Source organism: Rutidosis leptorrhynchoides, chromosome 4 (genome assembly GCF_046630445.1).
Source record: "Rutidosis leptorrhynchoides isolate AG116_Rl617_1_P2 chromosome 4, CSIRO_AGI_Rlap_v1, whole genome shotgun sequence".
In the NCBI taxonomy this organism is placed as follows: Eukaryota; Viridiplantae; Streptophyta; class Magnoliopsida; order Asterales; family Asteraceae; genus Rutidosis; species Rutidosis leptorrhynchoides.
Window position 1 is genome coordinate 233191863 of NC_092336.1, and position 12421 is coordinate 233204283.

The window sequence follows — 12421 nt, forward strand, 5'->3', positions numbered from 1 at the left end:
AACTTCTTCATTGTTACTTACATCTAAAACCTTCCCATCTTCTGATGCTGGTTTTTCAGAATTTGTTGACACCATATTAACATTCTCATTCCGAGGATTTACTTCAGTATTACTCGGTAGCTTTCCTTGTTCCCTCTCACTCATCATGCTAGCAAGAGTACCTACGTGTTTTTCTAGATTCAAAATGGAAGCTTGTTGAGTTCTTAATGACTGATCAAACCTCTCATTTGTTTGGGTTTGAGATGTAATAAATTGTGTTTGAGATTCCATTAGCTTTGCCATCATTTCTTCTAGATTTGACTTCTTCTCTTCGGTTTGTTGTGGTGGTTTATACAAGCTAGGTTTTTGTTGATTGAAAGTGTTGTTTTGAGTTGGTTGGTCATTCGGACCTTGTTGGTTGTACGAGTTATTATTGGTCCAATTGGATTGTAAAGGATGTTTTGACTTCGATTAAAGTTTGGCCTTGGCGGTTGATAATTATTTTGATAATTATTTCCCGTCCTTTGGTTCATATAGGAAACATTCTCACGTTGTTCCATAGTTTGCTCAATGTGACAATCTTTCGTTAAGTGTGGTCCACCGCATTTCTCGCAACTGATTCATATTGCGTAAATATCTTTAGTCATCTTTTCCATTCGTCTCTCGAAAGCATCTATTTTTGCAAAAACGGAATCAAAGTCATGGCTAGAATCGGCTCTAGCCACTTTAGATGAACAAAAAATATCTTTTTTCCTGGTGCCACTCATGTGAGTGGGAGGCTGTGTTATCAATAATCTTGTGAGCTTCGGTTGCGGTTTTCTTCATAATGGAACCACCAGCTGCTATGCCGATGTCTTTTCGTATAGTAATGTCGCATCCTTGGTAGAATATTTGTACTATTTGATAAGTGTCTAAACCATGTTGCGGACATCCTCTCAACAACTTTCCAAATCTTGTCCACGCCTCATATAATGTTTCATTTGGCTTTTGAGCGAACGTAACAATTTCTCCTTGAAGTCTCACGGCTTTAGATACCGAAAAGAATTGTTTAAGAAAATTTTCAACTAAAACGTCCCATGTATCAATCGCCCCTTCAGGTAACGATTCTAACCAATCTTTGGCTTCTCCCTTTAAAGTCCAGGGAAACAACATGAGATAGAACTGTTCATCCTCAACTTCTCTGATCTTGAATAGAGTACAAATCCTATTAAAAGTTCGAAGATGTTCGTTTGGATCTTCTTTTGGCGTACCACTATATTGGCATTGATTAGTTACCATGTGTAGGATTTGTCCTTTAATTTCATAATCTGGTGCATTAATATCTGGCTTAATAATGGCGTGTCCTTAGCTAGTGCGTGTAACTCTCATTCAATCTTCCATACTTAGAGGTTTCGTTACTTCCATAATTGAATTTGTTGAATCTGAATCACTAGAAGATTCTGATTTAATGGTTTCTTCCTTGACAATCTCTGGATGAGTAATTTGTGGTTCCGGAGGAAAGATAAATGGTTCAGGATCTCTGAATTGTCCTTGAATATCCTCCGGGTTCTCATTTGTGAGGTCGGGTTCAAAAAATGGATTATCGGAAATTTGAATTTGAGTACTTGGTCGACTAGATGACGATTCTAAATAAAAATCAACGGCGACAATATTGGCTAGATGTCTTGATCGAGTTACAGGTGGTGAACGTATAAAAGGTGGTGAACGTTTTGCTCGGTGCATTCACTGAATATCCTATTAGTTATAAAAGATAAAAAATATATAAGTTATCAAATTAATAGACTTTTCTGATTTTGCCCACGTTTCGAATAGCCAATAGATGCAGCAGGTAGCCAGGACCCTTTAAATCGGAAGCCCACAACTCGCCACTAACAAATCCAACTGTTACTACGAACCAGAAAATTTTGGATGTCTATCAATTTAACCTCTTAAAATAATTTTTCGTTTTGAAATTTTAGAGAAGAAATAGAAAATTCTATGTCCTAAAAACTAGAGCGTCGAGAAATAAGAAAGAAAAAGAGAGCGTTGAAAAATAAAAGGTCGAAAAATAATAATAAGAAAGTAAAGCGTCGAAACTTAAAATTCTAAAAACTAAATCTAAACATTTGCGCCTAAAGGTATTAAAGCTTAAAAGGAATTCTATTCGGAAAACGGCAATAACTTAAAATGCACTAAAATATATAAACAGTGTCGCAAAATTCTAAAGCGCCTAAATCTTAATTCTAAAGAAAAAGCACTTTAAGGGATTTTACGGCAAAGTCTAAAAATCTAGAAATATAAAAATAACTACGGCAAAAACTAAACTTAGAACTATATATTACGAACGACAAATATTACGAAATAAACGATAAAAATACAAATTATAACTAAAATGATAAAAAATACAAATTTTATAAAAATATTATTTTTATATTATATTTTATAAAAGTATTTAATATAATAAAGTTAATAAAACTAAAACTAAAAACTAGAAACTAAAATATTAAACAATTAAAACCCTAATTTAATTAATTAATATTAATAATAATTAAACCCTAGCGTAATAAATGCAGGATACTGGTGTGTCAGATCCAATCATGCGATCGCATGAGTAGTACGTTATATGGCCATGCGGTCGCATGGCCTGTAAGTCCAGAAAGGATTGGGCTTTAATTCGGGTTCGGCCCAGTTTCTTTATTTTATTTATTATTTGATTTATTATTATAGAAAATATTTATATTAATCTAAATAAATTTCCTTTTTTTTATATATAAAATATTTATATAGTATAAATTAAACTTGTATTTTAAATCCAAAAATAAAAGTACTTGTTAAAATTATATATAAAATCTTAAAAATATATTTTTTTATTTTTTTTATTTATATATTTTTATTTTTTTATTTTTAACACTTATTATAAATACAAAATATTTTTACGAAATAAGAAATAATATATTTTTACAAAAATATAGCGTTTTTCACCGAGTTCCCCGGCAGCGGCGCCAAAAACTTGATGTTAAAGCGAAGGGGTACAAAATACTATTAATTTTTACTAGGAAATACTATTAAATACGATACAATTTTACACAAATTATTTATTTATTTATTTATAGAGTGGATATACCTAAACCTTGCTACAACACTATAGGCAGTGTACCTAATCGTAAAGTAGTGTAGTTTTTAGTAAGTTCGGTTCGTTCCACAGGGAGCTCGCTGAGTTTAACGCTATATTTTTTACTACTATATTTGTTTAAATATATATATAAGTAGTATTCTTATTATTATAAAAGGGAGATTTTACCGTTTAATGACCGGTTTGTCGATTTTAAATAAAGCGTAAAGATAAATGACGATAATATAAATGACAGAATTTGAATTGCTATAAAGTAAATTGCAGTAATTAAAATGACAGTAAATAAAAGTACGATGAAATATAAAAGTATTATGCTTATTTAAACTTCCATAATCATGATGTTTGACGTTTTAATTTTAATTTATTTATCTGGGTTAATTGTCCTTTGTCCTAGATTTATTTGATACCTATCTGATTTTTGTCCATAATAGTCCATCGGTCATAATTATAAAATGCTCGTCAAATTAACCTTATTCCCGAAGTCAAATATTCCAACTAATTAGGTATTCGAACTGTAACTAGGTTTTAATACTTTATTTAATAATTACACCAGGTTATCGACTGCGTGTAATCCAAGGTTTTAATACTTTGTTAACAATTACACCAATTGTCCTTGTATGTAATCCACCCCTGTTTTAATGAGATATGAATATTAATTTACCCACTTGATCAGAATGAATAATCAATTACCCAACCCGAATAATTAATTAAATGATCGTAAAAGATGTCGTATAAACGTCACTAAATAGAACATACATAATCATTTTAATAATTATTAGATTAACTAATTTGAAGATAGGTTCGACAGGTTCCAATGAGTTGTCATTCGATTAGACAATACCCCCTATCTATTAATAGTCAATAGTCCAATGTCCACAAGTGTCGGTCTTTTGTCCAAACCTTAATTATGGTACAAAATCTAATAACCCCATCTTAATATTTAGTCTAACATCACGATTACTTTGGATCAAATAAGTATAATAATAACTTAGTTACAAGACATTAATTTAAAAAGGAAGAACATAGCTTACAGTGGTGATTAATCGCGTAGCGTTACACGGACAGAATTTCGACTTTAAAACCCGTAAAACATTCCTTACAATAACCCAATTATTATTAAACTTAATTTAAAATTAAAATTATAATTAAAAATATAATTATGATTACAGAGGAAGAAGAAGAAAAAGGTATATATTACTCGTCAATTCGCTGGCCTTTTATAGATGTGAGCTGATTTTGGGATCCATGCGATCGCATGGGTTCCCTTTGTTATTTCCATGCGATCGCGTGGACAGGCTGGCCAGCATACATCACTTTGTTTTCTAGTTTTGCCGACGTTTTATTATATAATATAATATATATATAATTTTAAGAATTATTTATATATTATATTATATTCATGTGCATGGTTGACTTGTCATTTTAGCTCCGTTGCGTCGCGCGTTGAAAGTTGGTTCATGTCCCGGTTCCGGATTTTTGAACGTCCATTCGTACGCGGAGATATCTTATACTTTGCGTTTCGCGGCTTGCACTCTTGTAATTTTTAGACGTTTCTCATCATTAAATTGAACCACTTGAATTATATCTTGTACATTTGAGGTTTTTGGTCATTTGCGTCTTCAAATCGTCGTTTTCTTCTTTTTTCTTCACACTTATTTATTTAAACAAATATTACATAAAAATAGAAAAATTGTAACTAAAAGCTTTACATATTGAAAGGATATTGTGCCTAAATATATGTTCATTTGGAGCACTATCAAATGTTAATTAAAAACAATGCCACCCGAGTCATTCTTATCCAATACAAACTTTTAACAAAAAGATTTAGTAATAATATTGTGATTTGGTTTACCCCTGCACTTATAAATTACAAACTTGAAGACCTTTACCAAACAGCCCGCCCAGTCTAAAAAGTCGTGTCGGGTGGTGCGATCGTACGATATTCCTACCGCTGGTAATAGCAGGAAAGAACGCGACGACCGGAGGCGCATCAACCACTAAGGCAACCAAAGCCATATCTTCCTCAACGACCGCTAGAGTCCTTTTTCTAATACTCTCAGTATTAATCACAGGAATCTGAAGTTCCCGACTAGAAGTTTAATAACCTGCATTCACTGATTGATTCATTGGAGTCTGATCGACTACAATTTGAACAGGCTGTGGAGAACTCACTGCAAAATCACTAGAAACAAATGTTGTCTACAAAGGAGCATGTGCTTTAATGAAACCAAATTTGGCAAGCTTTATAAAGTACAGGATTTTGTGGTGTCTCAAGACGCTTTCTCTTCGCCTGCATATCTAAGTCCTTCTCCATCAATTTCGAGTTGAATGATTCAAGTGTAAGTTGTGTATTAGTTTCCAATGCTTTGTCTTCCACGTGTTCTATGAACAGTTCCCACTTCTCTGGCAAACCTTTCTTAAGAACTTTGATTGCTTTATATTCAGTTACTTCTAACCCAAAGTTATGCATTTCAGAAAAAAGATGACGATATCGAGTGATCGTCTCTTCTAAACTCTCCAGCAAACTTTTTCCACTCCTTGGACCTTCCCTTTCTTTGCATGATAAGCTGAGTTACCTTCAACATTGGACTGAAGAGCATTCCAGAGAGCATAAGAAGTGGTGTAGGTCTAAAACTGATGATAGATGTCCTTGTCGAGCACCGGAGTGATTTGTGCATAACACTGGCATTCCAAAGCATATGTCTCTTGTTTAACCAGAGTGTAATCAGCATATTCCTTTTTAACACCATTAGTTCCCACGGGTGATTGATGTTCAGTGATTATTAAATTATACAAATGTTGGTCAAGTCCTTTTAAGTAATTATTGAATCTTTCTTTCCACCTAACATAGTTATTCAGGTTGTCAAGTTTAGGAGCTCGAGTGGAGCTTTCTGATTCATTATCGGTCAATATAAGATTATGAACACCACGTGTAATAGCCAATGCATATTCAAGTTGAGCGTATGATGATGGTTTAGACATTGTTTAAAAATTAATGTATTAAGCTGTTTAGACAGTCGGTCGGTTGTCTCAAGGGTCGGTCGCTTGTCCAAGTCAGTCGGTCGTAAGTCCATACAGTCGGTCGTCTGTCTTAAGTCAAACGGTCGATGGTCTGTTACACTTAGTCACTTGATATTACAAAACATAATCGGTCGGTTGTCTGGCTCAAACGGTCGAAGGTCCCACTCAATCGGTGGATGGTAAATCACAGATGGTCGATGGTTAACTAAAGTCGGTCGATGTTCTTACAATCGGTCAATGGTATGACAAACAGTCGAAGGTCTAACTAACGGTCAAAAATCACAACTCAGTCAGTCGATTGAAGTCCACAGTCGGTCAACTGTGTTCTTGACAGCAGTAATTTTCGAAAGTTAGGGTTTTGGACTCAAAACGATTGTATGATCGATTTTTGACCGAAAGAGACAGCTAAACACCTAAGTGAGCTTCGTATGATTTCTGCAAACACTTTAAAACAATAAAAATTGAAACTTTAACGTAAAAATACAATAATTCGATCCAAAAACCACAACAAAAACTCGAATTAAAAATATTGATTCAGCTCTGATACCACTTTGTAGACATTCTGTAAGGATCTTCGAATCAATCTAACACTACCTAGATGCTGAATAATACTAGAACGTGCGATAATACGAATATCTAAAGGATTTTCGAGTTAGTACGAGTCAAATTAAGATAAGATCTTGATTAACACGAAGCCTAGAGTGATATTCAGTGGTATTTTGATGTAGGGACCGAGTTGCATACGACCTAGGGTTAATATGATGCATAACATAACAAATGAGGCTTAAACCCATTTATATACTGTCTGCGGTGACAATCGGTCGACTGACTCTGTCAGTCGGTGGACTTTCAGGTGTGTCGATCGAAGATCAACTTCCACCGACCTGGACTGTCGATCGACGGTCTTCACAGTCGATCGACTGTCTGACTCAGTCGGTCGACTCTCTGGTCAGTTTAACTATTGATTCAAACATTTATGTATATTAACAAATATTCATTAATCACAATGTTCATTATTACAAACCGAATTATGCATTTAATAAATACATTAAAATAGGAACTATAAAATATGCACTAACAACATTAAATTAAATAACAAAGTTAACATAGAAGAGGTAAGTCGTTGGATATAAAACCGAAGAGGGGGAGATAAAATTACATAAATATTATATTCGATTATACGCATATAAATCAGTTTTGTGGAATAAGAATCTATTTAAGTTTCTAGGTAAAATATATACGAAACTGAAACAATTATACATATTATCATAAACGTAATAATCAGATTGAAAATATGTATAATAAATAATCATAATAAGAAAGAAAAGATAGAACTATCTTACCGAATTGAAGGTTGAACCGGGCTTGTGTTTGACACAATTCCCTTAAACATATTCTTCGTCTGTTCCCAGAGTACACCAGTCCGAAGCAGCGTACTGTCGAATTTGAACATTTTCCTAAAAGGTAAACGAAACGGGGAGACCTTATTGCGGATGAGAGGAAAAACTAATTGTGCTTGTGCTTTTAGTTTTTTGGTGTGTCTTTCAACAAAGGCTAAATGCTTTATTTATAGTGAAGAGTAAGACCTTAAGTTTGTTCCCACTTCTGATGTGGGATAACTTCCACTTTACTTATTCTTTAAGTTAATTTTGCACCAAACTAGCAACTTTGAGACTCGATATCTCTTCACCTTTAATCCGTTTTGGACACACTTTAGGTCGTTGTAAAGGCCTCGTCAAGCACCACAAAACCCACTAAATAATTATTAATATATATAAATTTATTATATATTATTTAGTGTTCAAAGTTGGTGAAAACACACTCCTTTTTTATCTTTCTTATCATTGGTTATGTTTTCGTGTGTAATCTTATACAGTAGTTTTTAGTTTGTATTTGTTTAAATTCTTCTGAAGTGTAAATGGAGCATCACAATGGATTTTAGCTCGAAAGAACGTTAAAACACGCATTCCTAGCAAGAAAACAAGAATTCTTGGCATTATAAAGCTCGCAATGGCCAGATAGAATGCCTTGGATCTTCGCGATCGCGAGGTAACTGTCGGCAGTAGCTTTTTGAGTGCCCTTGACACTAGCTTCACTTTGATTAAACTATTAAACATGGGGCATGATGCTTTCTACTTTTTCTGTTTAAAAACAAAAAGGAGAGGACACTAGGAAGGAGCTAGACACAAATTGTCAGACATTTCAAGATACAAGCTCATTCGATGGAAATATTATATTATGTTAATTAATTAATTATTTCTGGGTGCTGTTAAAATATTCATAAAATGAATATTGTGAGGGAGCATCTAGGAGTGAAAGAGTTGGACACAAGGAATTCTGAGTCACAATTCTCAATTCAACATTCGACAGTTTCAAATTTACTCCGTACGTTCATGTTCTATTTTTATTTCCATATGTATATGTATATGTATATATATATATATATATATATATATATATATATATATATAGCCAAAAGTTCAAACGACAACCATAAAAAATGCGAGAACTGCGAGAACTTTTGATTTTATAAAGATTTTCACATGCAACTAGATTGAATCACACATACATCTTGATTAAGAGTATGAATGAACATAAAATAGTTGAAAAACACTTATATTTTACCTATATAATTAAATATATAGTTTCTCATTCACATGTGCATATTTGTTTTCGAACATGTGAACAGTTTCATATAATTAACAATTTAACAGAGCTAATGAACATATGTTTGTTAATGATATGTGCATTAATTAACATTTGCATGTAATTTGTTGCATTTAAACGCATAAAAACTATTAAATTAAATAGTTCTCACAGTTCTCACCTTTTTAGTAGTTCTCGTTTGAACCTGCCCCATATATATATATATATATATATATATATATATATATATATATATATATATATATATATATATATATATATATATATATATGGATCAAATGAGAACTTTTTGTATTTGAGAACTCTGAGAACCAATGCGGCCGAACAAAAAATCTTCACGGACGAACAAAAATTGAGTGATTCGAACAATTTTGTTTTTTCCTTAATTTTACTTGTAAAGGTTAATTTCATCATTTTACGCTGTCTATCCTACATATATCGATGTTTAAATCGTTTAATTCAAAATTAGGGTTCTATCTTTTTCCCCAAGTTCTACGATTTCATTCTTTATGATTTCTTAATTAGTGGTTCTATCGTTCAAATTGATTTGCGTTTCTACAGTCTTTATCGTTTTTAGGTCATTTGCTTACATGATTCATGTTCTCTATTCTCAATTTTAAAAAATTTGATAGGAAACAATGTCGATCGGTGATAAGAATGTTCAAGTTGATGACTTGATTCATCGTAATGATCAGTTTCATGTTAATGATGATTTTGTTGTTAACGACGGCGATGATGATGAACAATCTCATTTTTTTGACGTCAGTGATGAATTTGATCATATCGAGATATTCGAACATCATGATACTGACGGAGAATGTACGTTTACATGTGTTAATTAAAAATCATTCTTTATTTCTTTGAGACATTCCTACTGTTAGAAGCAATATTTTTTCATAACTAGATGCAAGATGATGTATCTTTGAATCCTAATGTATATTTGATGTTGTAATATACATTGTTTTTTTTTTTTTTTTGTACACGTGTGTTCTACATGATGCATTGATTGTTCTCAACATTTTAATGCATTTGTTGTACATTCAATTTTTTGTGTTCTACATCTCTGATGAACATGTGTATGTTCTACATTTAGGCATATAAATTTACATGTATATGTTTTAAGTCATTGTTATGGTTTACACTTTGTGTTTTTACATCTGTGTTCTACATCTGTGTTTGTACTTTTTAGAGGCATGATTTATAACATATATTTTTTTGATGCACCTTTATGCATCTTTTTTGATGTATTATATGTTTATTTATGTTCTTTTTATATCTTTTCACAGGTGTTTATGTACCTAAAAGTTTATGTGTTGGTTCTGAGGAAATATCGTCTTCTGGTATAAAATCGTGGACACCTAATGTTGACAAATCTCCTTTACCAGCTATCGGAATGATTTTTGATTCAACAGATTTAACATATAATTTTTACAAGGATTATGCTGTTAATGGTGGATTTGAGGTAAGGAAGTCTTCATCAAAGAGAGGGTTTGATGATTTTGGTAATACTCTAGTCAGATATAAGTACTTTCTATGTAGCAAGCAAGGATCTAATCAAGAGATTTTGCATAAACCTGAGGATGCTTCAGCTACTGATGATTTATTTGATATGAATGCGGATTGTTTTGGGGAAGTTAATACATTAAGTTCCGTTGATGATAATGTTGGTTATAGAGTTAAACAGACAGTGCCTATTCAAGTAGAAAATAAAAAATAAAAAAAAAGGAAGAAAGAAGAAAAGAAATAGGCCATCACAGAGAACATGATGTCTTGCTTCTATTGGTATCGTGTTGAATAAATACAATAAATTTGCCATTCAAAAGTTTGTAAAAGCTCATAACCATATATTGGTTCATCCTCATCACATAAAACATTTAAAATCTCAAAGAGGATTAAATAAATCTCAAAAATCATTTTTATTCAAGTTGATTCAAGCTGGGATTGGTCCTTGTAGAGGTTATCGAATTTTGGGGAAGTGAAAGGTGGTGATGAAGATGTTGGATGTTCGAAGGTTGATTGTAAGAATTGGAAAAGAGATGTTATTAAGTATATATGAGAGGGAGATGGTGAAATGTTTGTTCAACTGTTAGAAAATAAGAAAAAGAGTTTAAACAACTTTTCATTTGAATATTTTACGATATTCAATAATGATAAGTGGGAGTTAGCTGGAGCGTTTTGGGCTGATAAAGCTTCAAAATAAAATTACAAAGTTTTTGGAGATGTAGTTTCATTTGATTCAACCTTTCGAACAAACAAGTATTGTTTTCATACTTTTATATCATTATATTGTTCTTTTATTTTTTCATTTGTTATATACATTATTAAAATAAGTGTAATTGTTATTTTATTTTTTTTGTTGCAGATATGATATGAAATTCATACCATTTACTGGTATTGATAACCATAAGAAATGCGTTACTTTTGGTGCTGCGTTATTAGCAAAAGAAGATGCGTGTTCGTATAAGTGGTTATGTGAAGCTTTTAAGAAATCATTCCCCAAAGAATCACAAATAGTAATGACTGATCAACATCCCTCCATGAGAGTTGCTATTGAAGCTGTTTTCAAGAAAGCAAGACACAAACTTTGTATGTGGCATGTAATTTAGAAAATTACACACAAGGTAACATTATTTTATTTTTCTAATTAATTAATATAAACATATCACATTAAATGCATGATTTACAAATTTTAGATAACAGTACTTTCGTAAACATATTACAAGTTAATGCATATTTTTTAGTATGAATTCATAGAATATATTTATCAGATGCAAGTTAATGCATCTGATATATAATTATTAATTTTGTTTTTATAATTATTAATTTTGTTCCATCTTTATTAATTTTGGATGCCAGATAACTTTTAGTCTGTTTTTTGTGCAACTTAGTAATGTTTGATATATATTTTTTATTGATTAATTTTTATGTATACATCATATTGGCCCTGCTGTTTCAAATGTGGGTTTTAAAGATTCTATTTCTCAAATTGTCTGGACTGACAAGTTAGACCCTGATGAGTTTGATAATAGACGGTTCTCAATTGTGGCTCGTTATAAATTAGAAGATAACGACTGGTTAAATGAAATGTTTAATCTTAGGAGAAAATGGATACCGGCCTATTTTAGATATTGAGATATGCCAGGGTTAATGCGCACTTCTTCCCGTTCTGAGAGTGAAATCCATATGTTTCAACAATTGATGAGCAATAGTTCAACCTTAGTTGAATTTATCAGTTTATTTGAAACTGCTATGCAGATTCAACGACAAGTGCAGTCTAAAAACGATCACGATTCACGTTACACTATCCCTAAAGTTGTTACCGATTATGAGATTGAACAACATGATGTGCAGTTGTATACTAGAAATTTTTTTGGTGAAGTACAGGGTCAAATCAAAGCTGCATCGAGATATTGTATGAATTAGCAAGTTGATCATAAATATGGTTTTACAGAGTATAATGTAGTGGACAGAAGTGTAATAAATAACGCTTAGAAAATAATCTTGATAAAGCTGGTAATCCCCGGGCTTTTGATGAATACATTCCAGCAGTTAGTGTGGTAAAGTATTCAGAAAAGTCAAAAGTAGTATCATGTGATTGTAGATTATTTGAAAGAATAGGTTACTTTTGTCGACATATTTGGT

General features: G+C 32.1%; 1 pseudogene; it reads left to right on the plus strand.

The window, feature by feature from the left end:
* The first annotated feature begins 6889 nt into the window (after positions 1-6889).
* On the plus strand, positions 6890-12202 carry LOC139841474 (protein FAR1-RELATED SEQUENCE 7-like; annotated as a pseudogene).
* Positions 12203-12421: the final 219 nt, after the last annotated feature.